At 36.9% G+C, this 16606-nt stretch overlaps 1 pseudogene; it reads left to right on the plus strand.

Annotated features, from left to right (window-relative positions):
* Positions 1–16606, plus strand: part of LOC139122036 (aldehyde dehydrogenase 1A1-like) — a 36165-nt pseudogene that overhangs the window by 15351 nt on the left and 4208 nt on the right.

Below are 16606 nucleotides of genomic sequence, written 5' to 3' on the forward strand. Positions count from 1 at the left end.
TCCGAGATGTTTAAAAGTCTTAAATTAGCAAGTAACAGAACTAAACTGCTGCATATAACTCACAAGTCGGCTTATAACGTGTGAATTATATCAAGTTGGCAACGTAAGATTGAAATTACCAATGTATATTTTACCACTTTTCAGTTTGAATTCATTTCCGGGCGATACGACTATTTCAGTGTACAGCAATCAGATCAAAGTTATAAAAAGTAAGCAAGTACGTAATTAATACAGTGGGAGAACTATACCACGTGACGCACCTAGAATTTTACACAAACTATGTAATTTAATAAAAGCCTGATTGACGGCGGGGGGAGGGGTAGAAATAGCTTAAGTGAAATTAGTGTAAATCTACCTACCTCAAGGGCAGTAACTGAGCGGCGAATGCAAATGGGAATAAAAATGAAGGTCAAAGATATACACAAAGAAATGAAGATTGATATGTGCCAGAACAAAACTTTCAGGGCATGCTCAATGTGTACGGTGTGATATGGGTTTTTTTATAGGGACAGTTAGCCCTTCCAGAATGTAGCAACGTTATGACCAGTCTGTTGACCAAAGCAACGTTTACATTGTGCTAACAGAAAGAACACGTTAGAAACTAATGTGTTGTATATTTGTAAGTCAGAACGGAGAAAAGTTATTGACTCTTGAGGAGATTGCTGGACGAATGAAATCCCTATCTGTTATTCAACTGATTGTAGTTGTTCAAAATATTCAATTCCTTACAAATCGGTTCACAGGGAGTTATGGGTGACTTGAAGGTAGCATATACTTTCTATTTTTTTGTAACTGGGCTTGTTTGAAAAGTTTGATATGTTTTCCGGCTAGCAGTCGCAAAATGGGACTAATGGGTTTAATCTGCGACATGAGTGTGTAGAGCCGTGTTAATTGCCTTGAAAAAGGCTGCAAAGATGTGTCACGTAAAATCAAGACCGTCGTAACCCAAGCTGCTCGTACCCAGATATGACATTGTAATTGAAAGGAAAAATTGGTCGCCAGTTACACAAATAACAGCTAGGTTTTGCAAAATCTTAAGTTGACTGTTCATTACTTGATACATTTGTTTCCGAACTTCGCCGGAATTAAGCCAACTTGATCAGGGGGAGCGCAGCGATTGAGATGATCTGATGATCTGGCAGCGCAGACTTGCGGCGTAGATTGAAATGCGCCGGCGCAATGTTGGTGCAGATTATTTCTGAGAGCTTACATGCCACAGTGAATATACTTGATAAGCAAAGAGAAAACGGTCACATTTATAGGGACACTCTCTTTCTACAGATTAACAAGAAGCAGTTTGACAAAGTTATGGAGCTAATAGAGAGTGGAAAAAGGAAGGTGCAATACTTGGCTGTGGAGGTTGTCGTCATGGTGAAAGCGGTTATTTCGTTCAGCCAACTGTCTTCTATGATGTTACAGATGACATGAGAATCGCACAAGAGGAGGTAAGGAACAATGGGAGAATATGAAAAGCCTCCCAACTATACTTTAAAGACGAAACTTGAGAAAGCAAACCAACTAATCAACGTATTTTGCACAATATTTGGAAGATTGAAACAGGGTTTCTTTAACAAGACGTTTTCAAACATTTATGTTGAGGTGTCTATACCAAACCTTCAGCTTTAAATGTGTTTTGCTCTCATTTCGAAATATCATTTCCCTCGCAAAAAGTGCTCTGTGGTTGTAACGAAATTGTTCATCGATTTTGTTCACATTATGGCATAACTGACGATATTATGCAGTGATTCAATTGACTTGACTTGACAAATGCTAAGGTCCCAACCATAGCGCATGCGATTGTATTGAAAATCAATTCGTTTGAGGTCAAAGATACCTGATGAAATATGGTCAATATGTGTACATGTAGTATATGTGTAGTGGTTTTAATTAAACAGATTCAGTCACTTCAAATAAATAAAAGTGTGTTCTGCGAAGGGCAATCCGGAGACGTGATTGGCCTATTTACTTTTTGAATATTGCTCACTGAGGTTCGAAAAATAAAATTATCGTAATTATGATATTCCTTCAGAAACTGTGACACAAACAATGACAGGTTATCCATATCGTTGTTTTACGTTGATCTCTTACAGATATTTGGTCCGGTTCAGTGCATTTTGAAATTCAAAAGCATAGACGAGGTGATTGAGAGAGCTAACAATACAAGATATGGCCTTGTTGCATCAGTCTTCACAAAAGATATAAATAAAGCTATCAAAGTCTCAAATTCCATCCAAGCAGGAACTGTATGGTAAGTTTGGATCAAACACCACATCATACTACCCACTCCTTGTATTTACCCCATCTTGCAAAAAGGTGCACGTCTTGCAATTCGGCACTTATGCTCTATTGTTTGGTGTATAATAGAATAACAGGAGAACGCAAGACATGCACTTGTGATCTTGGGCCCGTGATTACTTTGAATGTTCATCTTAGTTGAATCTAAAGTCAATTGTGCTAGATCCTTGTTCTTGTGTTCAGTTAAGGCCTGAATTAATTGCTTTTTTCATAGCTGTTCAATTCAAGATCAGTATGGGCGGTAGACATGCGGCTGTTTACAAAGAATTGCTTTCAAGCAAGACATATTGTCTAAATCGAGATGATGCCAACACTGTCAGGTGCAATTAACAGCTAAGCGGTAACATGAGTCGATTATAAAAAGAATTAACTCTCCAAAAGCTGAAACATTATTGTCTAGCCGGAGGTCAGACTTAGTCAAAACAACACCACACCACACATATTTAACCTACTATGCGGCAGGGGTGTGCGCTCAAGGGTAGTAAACCATGAACTAGAACATGCCCCTATACACATCTGCATGAAGCCACGTTTTTCATTCAGTGTAGCTAAAATGTGTGGAAATGTACATGAATATTTGCACAGCCTGCCAACTGCCCAGGACGTATGCTGTCACGTTTATAATGTCTTTCGAATGTACAAATTTTTGAACTTTTGAATATTTGTGTGCCGGTTAAAAATTGTAATGCTGTAATGTAATTGTAATTCGTAGAAGTATTATATTATGTTGAACTAAGCAACAACAAGTGATTGCGTGCAAGGCAGACGTGATGTGTGTGGATTGGGTGTGTTGTTTTGACTACATCTGACCTCCTGCTAGACAATGTTTCAACTTTTGCAGAGTTGATTTCTTTATGATCGGCTCAGTCTCATATTACCGCTTTGCTGTTAATTGCACCTGACAGTGTTAGCAACACTTCGATTTAGACAATATGTCTACTACGTCTAATGCCAATGCTTCAAAGCAATTCACTGTAAGTTATATTGGTTACACAAGGAAGATCGATATTACATGTATACAGCTGCGTGCAGCCTGCTTTTGTGTCTATGTATAGAATTTCTGACCAACTATCGACCAGACGGTAATATGGATAGTGTATAAATGTAATAAAAATAATCACACTAAGGTGTAGAGATCTGGTTAGTTGTAAGTATAATAGTGTGACGTAGCCACGCGATAGTTAATATTTTATCACTCGAATTTAGCTTTTACCAATGACAATGACAGTGACCTATAGTAACCCCTTCTGCACGTGGGGCATCGAGAGAACGATTTGCTTGTTTATCTTCGAGACTCTTTGATGTAATCGCTCATCCGTCTTTAGCGAACGTATTGTTTTAACAACAGCTTAAGTCATTAACACCGACCAGACACTTAAGGAAGACCTCCTGCTTTATGTTGACAGATGTACTGATGGGAACGACCTTCCTGTCTTTCGACTGCTGTTAGTTACAGCGAAAACGGAGTCAGCGTGGACTCTCTCTTGTGCCGCGCGACAAAATAAACGCAGCCACTGATGGTTTTTACAGACAAAACAAACAGACAATGTAGCAAATGTCATGAAATCTTTTTCAAGGCGTACTAGGATTATAGTCCAGTCAATCTAAGCCAAAAAAGGGGTCAACCTAGGACTAATTGCAACAGAAATTATTTCTTCACCATGCATTTTGGAAAGGTCCTAGAAATAACATACTAAAAGTATAATAAAATCTAAGGGGTGCAACAGTGCCTAATTTGCATAAATGTAAAGGGGGCTCATGGGTATAAAATTGTCGCTGATAGATGGTTTTTACTTAAAATATGTGGCTAAACATGATTTTGATACAGGGTTTTGGCTTATTTGCCTCGTTTTTGGTCGAGGCAATGTTGATGGAAATATTTTGTCGTCATAGAAATATTCCTCATTTGCATAAATCCAATATGGCCGCCACAACACTTCACTTTTCTTTGTTTTTCTCCAATTAATAACTATTCTTAAGCTACTACTGACACTAATAGAATAATTTTTTTCACTTTGTATTTTAGAGAAGTCCTAGAATAACATACTAAAAGCCTATTACAATCTAGAATTGTAAACAGTGCCTAATTTGCATAGATGTAAAAAGATTATGGTTACAAACTTGGTGCTAATAGAATGTTTCTGCTAAAAATATTTGGCTAAACATGATATGTTATGTAGGTTTTTGGCTTATTTGCCTTGTCTTCGGTTTAGGTAATGTTGATGGAAATATTTTGTCGTCATAGAAATATTCCTCATTTGCATAAATCCAATATGGCCGCCACAACCTTCACTTTTCTCTGTATTTTTCCCAATTAATAACCATTTTAAGCTACTTCTGACACCAACAGAATATTTTATTCAATGTGTATTTCAGAGAAGTCCTACAATGACATACTAAAAGCCTAGTACAATCTAGAAATGTAAATAATGCCTAATTTGCATAAATGTAAAAAAGATTATGGTTACAAACTAGGTGCTGATAGAATGTTTCTACTAAAAATATTTGGCTAAACATGATATATGCAGGTTTTTGGCTTATTTGGCTTGTTTTTGGTTTAGGCAATCTTGATGGAAATATTTTGTCGTCATAAAAATATTCCTCATTTGCATAAATCCAATATGGCCGCCACAACACTTCGCTTTTCTTTGTTAATCCCTCATAAATAACTATTTTAAGCTACTTCTGACAGCAATATAATTATTTTTCTCTTTGTATTTTTGAGAGGTCCAAGAATAACATACTAACATACTAAAACCCTAATACAATCTCAGGGGTTTAACAGTACCTAATTTGTATAGATATAAACGGAAAACGGGTGCAAAACATTAACTGATAAAAGAAATATGCATATTGAAATGAGAAAAACGCGACATTATGTTAAAGTAATGTATGCATTTACATTATCTTTGGTCCAGGCAATATTTTTTATTACATTTTATTGCCCAAGAAATATTCCTAATTTGCGTAAATCAAGTATGGCTGCCACTGTGTTTCACTTTTCTCTGCATTTTACTTAAAAATTGTATTTAATCTACACAAAAAGGAGTTAATGTTTCCACTCTGTATTTCGGGAGGGTCCCAGAACGACGAACAAAATGACTAGTAAACTCTAGGAGGAAGAGATGAGACAGTGCATAATTTGAATAAATGTAAAACTCTATAATGGGAACAAAATCGTTGCTGTTAATAGATTTCTTTCAAAAATATTGAGCAAATTGACATTTTATTCAAGCAATTTGATTATTTATTGTATTTTTTGTGTGTAGGCAATGCATCATCTCATTTAAGATTCCTCATTTTATATAAATGCAATGTGCCCCTCCTACCACTTTACTTTTCCCTTTCTTTGACCTATAAATGTTAAAAAACAACCGAGATCATTAGAACTATTTCTTCCTTGTAAATTTTAAGTAGGATCATGAAAATTACAAACCGCAAGTTTTAGGAAGTTGTGCATACGACAGCTAATTTTACGCAAATGCTAAACGGGTCGTAGATGCTATACAAACCTGGTGCTGATAATCTATTTACGAAAGTGATTTAAGAGATAAGCTGATATTGTAATGAATATGTAAGATCATTTTTGTATTTTTAGTTTAGGCAATGTTTACAAATATATCTTAAAGGCGGAAATAAAACAGTTCTCATTTGCATAAGTCCAATGAGTAAACCATGTCACTTCCTTTTTTCTAATTGGAACATGAATTACTTCTTCACCTCAAATATTTAGAAGGTCCAAGAAAAGGTATATTCAAGGTCTAATACAATCTACATTGTGCAACAGGGCTAATTGTATAAGATTTTATAGGAAATGCCTACATTTTATTAAATGTAATACTTGAAACTTGAAATATTATACAATATCACAAAGAGAGATTGGAATTTCTTACCAAAATTTGCGAAATATATTTTACCTATTTCTGAACAATTCCTCATGTGCACAAATCCTATATGGTGATCATTAGAATAATTTTCTTTAATTTTTCAAATTGACGTCAACTTATTGTAATTAATTATATTATCAGTAAAATGAATAGTTACATTAAGAGACACTACTTGTTTAAGTTATTTATTTCTTTAAGTTCTTCCTATCGAAAGATGATCATTTTTATAACTTGAATGAAGATTCAAGCTTAGATCCCTTGAAAAAAACAAACTCTCAAGGGTCTATGATTCAAGTAAAAAGGAAAATTGACATAATTTTTTATTTTTCTGTGTAATTTAACTCATTGTAATGATTATATATTAATAGGGCTTACAGAATTAAAAAGCCTGTGAAACTAAACAATGATTGATTCGTATAGTTCGTTAGAATTATCAAGGGAATTTGCATAAGGTCAAGACAATTTAATCGCTATACCTACCAATAATATTTGGATTATCTTAATGCATACCAAAATGCTGGGCCAAATAACCAACGCTTTGTACTAAGGAAGGCTGAAGAAAATTAATGGTTTCATCTATTTTCACCCTTACTGCTATTACTAATATAGATTAAGTGTTGGTAAAATGTAACTAAAGACCAGGTTATGTGGTCACTGGTAAATCAGATATACTTTTGACTGTGTGCAACTTGCCTGTTAAAGCCACGTACAGAAATTTATGATAATAATGATATAGAAATACAATTATAATGATCATTGTGATATAGAGGTACAATTTATTGTACTATACTGCCAAATATGAAATATATAATGAGCAAAGCTGTTCCTTAAACAGCTGGAAGACAATACAATAATCGAAGAACACTGCATTTCTCAAAATTTTGAAATTTCTTGAAGACAACAATTGAAAATTAATATAAAGTCATATAATGGACTGAAGAGATAGGTTTCCTGTTTAATCTTACAGCACACGGCCATAGCATTTAAGGAAAAACTGAAAAAAAATCTGTTGACTGAATCATGATAATCTAAATCACTGGTAAAAGTAAATCTAGATACTTTTCATAATGTTACATGGTCTAGCTGCTGTTTCCAATTTTTTTATCACCGTGAAACAAGAAAACCAAAATGTGAAGGGGTTTGCATCACGGAAACTGCCGTTAATGGGTTTATCAATTTAGATATCAAATTTTTGACATCAAATTATTTTATAATTGGTCATCCTGTATTTTGAAACTTATGGCAGTCTCACCTAAGATTGTCCAGACTGTCAATTCCTTGAATCAATCTTATTGGTAATGATTCAAAAGTCTTATAATCTGCAAATGGAAAGTCCATTAAAAAGTCCCCGTGATACTTGCATAACTAAGATCTGATATGATACGCGGTACAATTATACCATCCTTTGCTTCACATCTTTTCATTGAGTTGCCCTTCCCCATTCTTATGGGTTCTACGATGAACTGCAGCAGCCTCAATAACACCGGCAGAAAACAAAATCTAGACTTTCTGTTGTCAACGAAAGGATTCCGGCTGTAAACAAATGAACCACCTAGAGGAAGATGTGAACAGGGAGGAAGAGGAAGAAATTTATGATATGATAATGACCATTAAAACAATTGTCATCACTACCACCATCATGGTGATTCAAATGATTCAAATGATATTTATACTAATCATAGTTCAATAATGAGAAAGATGATTCAGGCACAACTGTTAAGTGTAGTGAACCGTTTATTAGTAACTGAATATTTAAATTGTCATTGAAAATAGCAGCCAAAAGCATAAAAATTTCCTTCAAAAATTTCACAGCAATCAAACATGTTGTAGGAGAAAATGACTGAACTATTGACAATTGATGTCAAAAAATAGAACACGTCAAATGTTTTTTCATGAATAACCTTAACATCGTAAAAGAAAGAAGAATATCCGAAGAAAGTATTTTGATTCTCTTTATTTAAACAGTAGTGCTTTGAAACTCTTCTCTTTATTCATTGCATTTCTGAATTATCAGAAAATGTCAATGGACGCTATTGTAGTCGTATATTATTCAGAAGACAGTTTGAGTCAATTATGCAAATTAGGCCTTGTGTATTAAAATAATTAGCATGCAAATTAGGTCAACCTTATATTTTTTGTTATGGAATTGATATTTCTCGCAAAACCTTAACAATATCATAGAGAAAAAAATTATATACGAGCTTAAACATTAATTTTGTCTAAAATAATGGAAAAACTGCAAATATATGCAAATAAGTTAATTTTCATAATCTTTATTGTTCAAGACATTTAGAAAATAACTTGTTGAACCTTACTGAATTGTGTTGCAATGAAAAAATGTCACTTGAATTCAGTTTACGTGCCCAAAATGTGAGTATGGCAGTCATTTTAAAGGCGATATATAGCTAATTTGAATATATGCAAATTTAGCCAATTTGCACCCCTTATATTTTCCTATACTTTTAATATGTCATTAGTGAGACCTTTCCAAAGGTCATGGTGAAGAAATAATTTCTGTTGCAATTAGTCCTAGGTTAAACCGTAAATTGACTGGACTATTACCAGGACTTACTTTTTTGAACGTGTTGATTTCGTCATGGATGTGTAAGACAAATATATCCATGTCTTGAACAAAAAAATTGAAAATTCTAAATTTTAATATTATCGATGGTTTTATCCAACTCACAAACTGAAGCAAGAGTTTTCCGTCTTTAAGAGGAACTACTGACGCTAAAAGCGGATAGCGTCAATGGAAAAACACTACGAACATGACCCCGGGACCCGACCCTAGTACGAGTAGTCGCTGGTGGGTGTGGGTAGCGGTAGAGGTGTCAGTCAAACAGTCGACGGCGTGCTCACTGTCGTCGGAATTTCATCTGGACGTTTATAATAGACGTACGTTGATGAAGGTTGCATCGAATAATACTGTCATTTCGATGGCAGCAATCTATATTGAGCTGCTTGATGCGGTGTTTGTTAGGTTGATGCTGTCCCAGTTTCGCTGAAGCTACCACCTCGATTGACCAAGGAAGTCTGTGTAGATGCAGACGCAGGAAACGTGATACCGCGCCGTTCAAGCTCTTTCTGTACATAATTTACCGTATTTTTGGATTTATTCTCAACTCGTCATGAGGAACTCTTTGTAACAATAAGAATACAAATTGAATCTTTTGTTTGATTTGTGGGATTGATTGAATAGGCGGTGTGCCTTCGATGACGTTTAGTTTGGGTGTTCATTCTGAAATTAACGTCTGTGGCTGCGTTTATTTTGTTACGCCGCACAACAGAGAGTCCACGCTGACTCCGTTTTCGCTGTAATTCTTTAGATAATGAAAGACGCACACCAAAGTCATGACAAAGCCAGATATTCACCCAATATAAACTCTGCATTTTAGTGTGTTAGAGTAGAACCTGTTGAGACGCCCCAGACGACACTGACCGTGACCGACGCCTATTATTAGACTAGTGTGAGACATAGAAGTTTTACCGTGTAACTAATGTTACTCAGCTGAATAAAGTGCTACGACTTAGAGTATATTTCGGTGTATCGTTGCCGTCTCTTATACGTCTACTGCCCTGACGTTCCACGCCACAGAGTGTACGTATCCGACGATAGCTATATCACAACCACGCTACGTGACAATAGAAACTTTAACAAGAATACTAATTTGCATTGGTACTCTAAATGTAATGTTTTACTCAATGGCTACTCTAAGTGTAATGCTGCTAGGTGGAAATCTTGATCATATAATGCTATGTACTGGTAGTCTTCGCTGTTGTTTTGTAATTTGCCAACTAACTTTATAAATGAGACAAGATTTATATTTACTAAAAGGCTGCCTGGCACACAGTGTTTGTTGCAATGGTGTTTTTATGACTTCTCTACCTACTTTGATAACATACTACCGGTTGATTTCCCTGTTGTATTGTTTTTACCTCGTCTAACACGCTTTAGACTTAGTTTTCGATTATGTAGTTGGACAAATTAGCATCGCAACGACCGTATCTCCGATTGTGAACTTATCCTAATCCGTGTTTCTGGGAGCAGTCTCAATCAATGATGAATACCTTGACTCGTTAACCCTCGGTAATCATAAAGATAAGGCCTTGTCTAGATTATATCGTGTTTTAGAAATACTGGTATTAAAGATCATATAGGTGTATTACTTTTAAGTTGCCAGATCTGATGTAATTAAAAATTCCACAAGCAAATTATACTTGTAGTCAATGTAGTGCTACACATGAATATGTATACTTATAAACATGTTTGTCTTCCACGCCCTGTGACTGTGTGAAGTTTTCGATTACTAGATAGAATAATACATCGCAATAAGAGGGTGTTACTGCTCATTACCTCCCTTCGGGGAATAGCTAGGGAGAGTACGTTGGGACGGGGCATAGAAAGAGAGTTGTGGCTCAAAGTCTTCAAAGATAACACCATTACCGTTTATTTCTTATACATGGGTGTCGTCCCTTCTTCCTTCTTCCCTCTGCCTGCTCCCCCTGTCTTTCGTAAACATATCTCTCATGCACATGGGTATTTACTTGCAAGTAAAATATAAACTCATCATATCATCCCCTGTACATGTGGACATCATGCATGATCAGAACCTCTCACACTGCTACGTCAATATCATTATCGTTTAATGGTTTTGTTTATAATTTATTGACTTGTTCGTCATAAGGGGAAGGTAATAAGTGTAGATATTACTTGATAATATCAAAGTGAATGACCTTTGTAACAAGGGAATCTCTTTATCAGCAAGGAATATTAATCGGATGAAAAATATAAAAATATTGGAGTAGATCTCACGTCTTCAGTGCATGCTAAAATCATTCAAAAACAAGCTGATAAATGCAGAATAATTTAAATACTAATTTATGTACCACATATCAAAACTATCTGACAGGTGGTTTCGAAGAAGAAGATTTTTAAAGATTTTTTCCAAAAACGACAAAAATTGCCTTAAAAATACGAATATGCAAATTTCACCACAATTTGACCAAATCTAACTGAGGTCACCCTAAGTAAACTGCATATCAAATTTCAAAGCAATCGGACAAGCGGTTTCAGAGAAGAAGAATTTTGTACCAAAAAAAGTAAAAAATGCCCCAATTATACTAATATGCAAATTTCACCACGATTTGAACAAACTTAAGTGAGGTTACCCTAAGTGAACTGCATATAAAATTTCAAAGCAATCGTATGGAAAGCCGTCGCTGTCTTAAGTGAAGTAAAATGATGATTTGATGCGCGTTCGTTATACGGTGATGGGCATTTGTTATATGGTGATGCGCATTTGTTATACAGTGATTGGCATCGTTTATATTGTGATGCGCATTTGTTATATGGTGATGCACGCTGTTATATGGTGATGCGCATTTGTTATATGGTGATGCACGCTTGTTATATGGTGATGCGCATTTGTTATATGGTGATGCACGCTTGTTATATGGTGATGCGCATTTGTTATACAGTGATTGGAATCTTTAATATAGTGATGCGCATTTGTTACATGGTGATGCACGCTTGTTATATGGTGATGCGCATTTGTTATACAGTGATTGGAATCTTTAATATAGTGATGCAGCATTTGTTATATGGTGATGCACGCTTGTTATATGGTGATGAGCATTTTTATATAGTGATGCACATTTGTTATATGGTGATGCTCATTTGTTGTATGGTGATGTGCATTTGGTATATAGTGATGCGCACTTGTTATATAGTGATGTGCATTTGTTATATGGTGATGCATGCTTGTTATATGGTGATGTGCGTGTGTTATATGGTGATGTGCATTTTTTATATAGTGATGCACACTTGTTATATAGTGATGTTCATTTGTTATATGGTGGTGCACAGTTGTTATACGGTGATGGGCATTTGTTATACAGTGATTGGAATCTTTTATATTGTGATACGCATTTGTTGTATGGTGATGCACACTTGTTATATGGTGATGCAAACTTGTTATATAGTGATGTGTATTTATTATATGGTGATGGGCATTTGTTATACAGTGATGGGAATCTTTTATATTGTGATGCGCATTTGTTATATGGTGATGCATATTTGTTATATGGCGATGCGCATTTGTTATATAGTACTGGGCCTTTGTTATACAGTAACAATCATTTGTTCTACTGTGATGCGCATTTTTATACGGTAATAACGTGAATTTTAAAGGTTAATTATTGACCAAAATGATACCCATAATGCCTCGCCATGCACATGCTCAGTTTATATTACTTATAGCACGTGAGATTACCACACATCATGGCGACAACTACATGTATGGAGAATATTTTGGATGCTGTAGGTTTGGGACACCTCGTTGATAAATTTACTTCTGAGAAAATAACCCCCAACATGGTATGTAAACTATCAGCTGTAGACATGGAGACACTCGGACTGCATAATAGGGCCGATATGATGGCACTACGTGTAGCTTGCACCACATTTGGAGGAAGAACGCCAGCTAAAACATTAGGACCCAATGGTGGCGCACCATTATTTACCATTCCAAAATGTGTATTAGAGCATCATCTTGGTGAAGGCTTTACTATTGCAGAGGTAGCGTCAATGTTGTCAGTTCTAAGAGCAGCATTTACCGCAGAATGAGGCAGTATAATCTGAGTAAAATGGATTTTTCTGATATATGTGATGATGAACTTGACGCTAACATCAGGCAGCTGACCACGGAATTCCCATATTGTGGTGAAAACATGATAAAGCAGATGTTATACGATAAGGGCTTAAAAGTCCAAAGGATGAGGCTAAGAGACAGCATCCATCGTGTTGACAATAACGGTGTCCAATCAAGGAAGAAAGGGCGCTTACAGAGGCGCGTTTATATGTGCAAGGACCAAACGATTTGTGGCACATAGACACTAATCACAAGCTTGTAAGGTGGCATTTTATCATCTTTGGAGGAATTGATGGTTTTAGTAGATTACCTTCCATTTTATCATGTATCAATAACAACCAGGCTACTACCCTGTTGCAATTGTTTATGGCTGGTGTTGAGAATTATGGACTGCCAAGTCGAGTCAGATCAGATTTGGGATTAGAAAACAAGGCAATAGCAGAGTATATGGTAAGAAAGAGAGGCCCTAACAGAGGGAGTATGATAACTGGGAAAAGTGTTCATGACCAAAGAATTGAAAGGCTTTGGAAAGATGTGTATGATGGCATATTAAGTCTCTATTATCAGCTGTTCTACTTCATGGAAGATAACGGTATCTTAGATCCATTAAATGAATTGCACTTAGCCGCACTCCATTACGTATTTATGCCAAAGATCAACGAAAAGTTGGAAATATGGAGAAGGGCATGGTGTCGCCACAGAATGCGCACAACGAAGTCGTCCCCTCTTCGACTGTGGATCTCAGGACAGTTACAAGATCCTGTAGGAATAGAGGTGACTAACTTTGAAACGTATGGTGTCGAAGGTGTTGTGCATGGTGATGATTCAGAACAAGAGGCCTATTCAAGACCGATCGTTGACCCCATAGGATTTCAGTTCAGTCAGCATTGTGAAGAGGCACTCTCAGCACACATACCACCGAACTGGACATCGGACAATTATGGCATTGATGTTTTTAATACAGCAGTTGAAATAATAAGTAACCATTCTCAGGGGATATAGATTCATGTCTCCTGAAAAATTGTCATGCAATCTCGGAAAATAATTTTCTGGTTCAATGATTATAAAACATTAGATTGCAATGAAGTAAAATGCATTAAAATTATCACCATATATAGGTAAGCTTTCAATTTCAGGGTTTTTACACATTTGCCAAGCAATAAAACAACTTGAACCATTGGTTTTCCGACAGAGTTTAAAGGGTGGAAACAATTGTAAAAATTGTGGTCAATGCAAAGCATGTGTCAATTTACCGGGTCCGTATTTCTGATGAAAATACTGTTTCATTTTATTCCGCCATAGTTGTTACCCTACAGGTGTTTCAGAAAATACCATAAATACCATCTTGTGTATATTGGCCAACTCTTAGACGATTAAGTAATTCTGCAAAATGTTTACCATCTTTCTGTCTGTACAGGCACAATAGAGAAATAAATATGCAAAAAAGATGAAAGGCTACAGTAGTTGTGAAATCGAGCTCAAAGGTCATCGAAGTCATGTGACATTTTGTCAAAAAAAAATTGCATCTCATAGTTATCCCTCTGTAATCTAGAATCGCGACGATCGCGTTCCGAAACATTTCTGGGAGCCGTCATTACCAACTTCCGGTAATGGCGGCTCCCACAAACACCAACGCCCCACGCTCAATGTTTTCGGAACGCGATCGTCGTGTTTGAACAAATTTCAAACCCCATAAACGACAAAGTTAGTGCAGTATACTGTTTAGTCTTCAATAGTGATAAATCGGTACGACCAAATGCAGTAAATATGTTGCATTCCACATCAACACGCCTGGTCGAGTGGGGTGCGCTTATATGATACTCCCCAGGGCCATTGGCCTTGTAGCGCTACTGGTGAGCGAAGTCGCAAAAACCAAAAATCACCGACCGCATCACCGTAGCGCTACAATTTTGCAGCTATCTGTCGACCATTCGTGGGGTGATGCCATTTTCGTTGAAAACAGACCACAAGGTCGACAGACCTAGTCTTGTCAGAATGTTCTCCATATTTTAAGTGTAAGAAGCTGTGTGCATGGCAGGCAGCAGGGCAAAGGAAGGCTCAAAAGGGTGCACGCATTTGCTCCCCATGAACAGTGAAAGCATTATGCGCATGCTCAATCTGTTGGCCCATGCCTACAGGAAAATTCATATTATGCCTACAGGCGTTTATTTAGAGACCAACTCTTTTTTATCAATAAACTCACAAAGTGTAATAAGACCACTTATTCTTGATTTCATTACATCGTATCACATGTATAGTTAACGTTTAAAAACTAAATTTCAAGATGTTAGACTTCTCATTAAAATACAAACACTTATTTGCATCCGATTAATAGGGGTTGTGTGGTCCTCATCACTTCATGAAGAGTCCACATCACTATATAATGAATCACCATTACAACATAAGAAATCCACATCACTATATAACAAACGCACATCACCATACAACAAATAAGCATCACTATATAACAAACGTGCATCACTATATAACAAACGAGCGTCACCATATAACAAACGCACAGCACCATATAACAAACGTGCATCACTATATAACACATGCACATCACCATACAACAAACGTGCATCACTATATAACAAACGTGCATCACCATATAACACATGCACATCACCATACAACAAACGTGCATCACTATATAACAAACGAGCATCACCATATAACAAACGCACAGCACCATATAACAAACGTGCATCACTATATAACAAACGAGCATCACCATATAACAAACGCACAGCACCATATAACAAACGTGCATCACTATATAACAAACGAGCATCACCATATAACAAACGCACAGCACCATATAACAAACGTGTGCGACAACTTTTTCTCTTTCTGGCCTTTGTGTCGTCAGTCGGGTTCGAACAGGGCTTAACACAGTGAGTATATCTTAACAGGAAAGTGGTAGCCGGCCTGAGTAATACAACACTGCTTAGAGGCCCCGTAAGGGTTTCTGACTTAATGGTACCTGCCGGCGAAGTTCTGCTGGGGTTAACGGCCCAACCCAGGCCAATAAAACACTGGGAGTCGTGTATTACAGCTCTCTGCCATTCGGCTTATATTCTTTAATGGTTAAATACAGCATTCAACAGGAACTACAGCAACAGCTTACTGGAACTAAAGCAACAGCTTTACTGGAACTAAAGCAACAGTAAACTCTCTGCTCTCTAAACTCTCTGCTTACTTAACTCTGGATCGTACGTAGCTCCACTCAGCAGGGAATGAATGTCTGGAATGCCAAGTATGCCCACTGGAACTATTTGACAGCAACGGAGTACTGGAACGAACTGTCTGTTAAGACAGTCTGGCAAGGCTACAGCGGCAACACCAGAGTTTACGGTGATACTCTGGGAACAGGAACGAGCAGCATACAGCCATTAACCAACTTTTTTCCGAGTCCTTAACTGGACTTACCCCTCTGCTCGCTTAACAGGAACCTGGTCTCAGTGGGGTTGGCTGTCGGCACACTGGCCGCTGGTCAATGCTGAAGCCCCTCGAGGCTAAGTCAGCAGCTGCTCAGGATATCTGCAAGCCTTGCCGCCGAGACGTCTGAGACGTCTCGTGCACATACAGCAACTCCGTTCTATCAGCAACTCCGTCTATCTGCTTACAAAACTTTAAGTCCAGAGCTTAGAGATCTCTGCTACTACTGCTGGGCATAACAGCATCCTTCTCCTGTGCGTGGAGTAGCGCCCGATGCTAACTCAACAAAATCACACAAAACACTGGCTTAAGTATGACTTCTCCGCCAATCAG

The sequence above is a fragment of the Ptychodera flava genome, chromosome 21 (assembly GCF_041260155.1).
Source record: "Ptychodera flava strain L36383 chromosome 21, AS_Pfla_20210202, whole genome shotgun sequence".
Taxonomy (NCBI): domain Eukaryota; kingdom Metazoa; phylum Hemichordata; class Enteropneusta; family Ptychoderidae; genus Ptychodera; species Ptychodera flava.